Raw genomic sequence first — 2608 nt, 5'->3', positions numbered from 1 at the left:
AAACATAACTCTATTTGGGGTTTTCTTCCTCCTAACAGGTTTATGCACTACTTGATCAACCTCTTCACCATCTCCCCAACCTGTTTCATCATCTATTTCAAAGCTAGGAGCTTCATCACTTAGATAGTAAGGTTCATCACCTCCTAGCTTACCAACTAAGCTTTCCCTAATACCAATATTTGTCTCATCATACCCTATATCTGGACCTTTTTCATCAACATTAATCTGATATGAATTAGTACCTCTACTTGTCCTTTGTGACCTTTTGAAATGCCTCTTGGATGCCCTTATATCTATAGACTCTTGATGGATATCACTGTCAACCTCAGTATCTTTATTAGTATCCCCTTCAGATCCTGATTCATCTTCTGCTTCATCATCAGTTGGATCATTATCTATTATAGGATCATATGAAGGTACAAAGGAAGGAGGAGGCACAGTAGAAGGAGAGCGTGGAGGCACAGTGGAATGAGGAGGTACAGTAGAAGAAGAAGGCACAATAGAAGGAGATGGTGGAGGCACAAAGTAGACTGGTCTTCAAATGGAATGCTGGAAGTTTCAGAAAGACCAGTTGTAGGGATAGGAAAAGTAGAAGTAGGAGGCTGATTATTAGGGTTAGAAGCCTCATTAAAAGATTCCTCACCTACCCACTATCACTCACATTGGGGACAAACTCCAATTCAAGTGGGGCCTGATTGGCTTCACTAACCCCATGAAAAACATACACCTCTACTGTATCCCCATCATTTATCATATTGAAAAAGGTCAAATATAACCTTATCATTATCAACAAGGACTAATAACCCATCCCACTTGATGAAAAAATCACAATCTACTATATATCCTAGTTCATTTATGTAGCCCCTCAACTCAAAATAAGACATCCTATCAACATCTACATCTAGGAATTCTGTCACATGCCCCCCAATATATTTAGGTGGGGGACCAAATTCTATTACCCCCCCATGATACCATCTTAGAGTTATCAGAGTAAAAGCCATCCTGAAAAAGCATGTAACAAAGACAAACACAATTCAAACACACATTTCAAGAACAAAACAAACAACAGTAGCAGTAGCACTAACATTTAGCCCCATCACTAACAGAACAAAAGACTGTTTACAAATGTATAATGTACAAATTAAAGTCTACAAATGTATAAGCCCCAACACTAACATTTAGCCCTAACAGTAACAACGAATGTATAAGAGACTAACAGTACTAACATTTACCCCCATCACTAATAGAACAAAAGCACTAACATTAGCAGTCGATAATGTACAAATTGAAGTCTACAAATGTATAAGAGACAAATAATAAGATTCGAACTAAATGGATAACATCAAACCCTAACCTAAAACACAATCACTAATAGTCGCACTAAGTCGACAACACAAAACCCTAATCACTAATAGTCGCACTAAGTCGATAACACAACACCCTAACCCTAATAGTAACAACGAAAAACCATAATATCCTAACAATGGCAACTATTGGAGGTCGATTCCAACACTTTTACTCTATAATAATCCCTAAAATCATAATAATCGAAAAAAGAGAAGATCTTTATCATATGATGTAGAGCCCTAACCTGTTAGACCTTCAATCTCCAAGAATCTTCACCAAGACACATCAACAATGAGATTATCAACACCAACACGATGAGAAATCGTTTCAATTTCTTCAGATTTTAGGAAAAGTTGAGAAAAATAAGAAAAGGAAAAAGAGAAACGACTTTTCTTCAAAGAACAGGTCGGGTCGAGTCGGGTCGGGTCAGGATCGGGTCGGAATGAATTCTATCACAGGGAGTGAGCAACACGCGCCACTACATAGACGAGGGAATGGGTCAAAATGGCCCATTTACAACGATATTAAATAGTTCTGTGGGGTGATAGGACACTTTGAAAGTTAAGGTGTCTTTATGAAAATACGGGACAACTTTAATTGTGTCTTTATGTCTTCACTCTTTGGATAACATTATCATGTACTTTATATTGATCATATTTGTTGTAGATATAAATGAGTAATATGAACTGCAAATTAGTAAAATTGTTCTTAAACTATAGCATAATCAATTTTTCTGCTATTGGAAAGAAGCTAAAATTTTCTACTTCCTAGTAAAGCAAAAGCAGGAGCGAAAAATTATTTTTTCGAGACTAAAATATCCCTTCCGTATATGCATATTTATCAATATATATCTTATTTATTAATTAGCGTATATCATAAGTTTGGTTAATTTTCATTTAAAAATTAATTTTTATGTTTATATAATAGGTTTTTAAATTTTATCTTATGTCTACATATTATTATTTTATGTATTATTCTACATATTATTTTTCAGAATTAGAAGAAAAGATAACAACAATATTTTTGCAAGAGTTAAAAAAATATTATTGTAACAATAAAAGATTTAATCCATCCCAAACAAAGGTCTATTATTGATTGAAAATTTATGTATGTACATTTAGTTTAATAAAAATAAAAGTTTAATTAAAACTTCTATAATAGATATTAAAATAGTTTCTCTCTATAAAAATAATCTTAATATTAAAAGTACGTTGATACTTTCCATTTTCATAATTTGACTCTCAAAGGCACTTTTTTAAAA

The sequence above is a fragment of the Solanum tuberosum genome, unplaced genomic scaffold (genome assembly GCF_000226075.1).
Source record: "Solanum tuberosum cultivar DM 1-3 516 R44 unplaced genomic scaffold, SolTub_3.0 scf00016, whole genome shotgun sequence".
Classification (NCBI taxonomy): domain Eukaryota; kingdom Viridiplantae; phylum Streptophyta; class Magnoliopsida; order Solanales; family Solanaceae; genus Solanum; species Solanum tuberosum.
Note: the sequence above shows the minus strand (reverse complement) of the source record.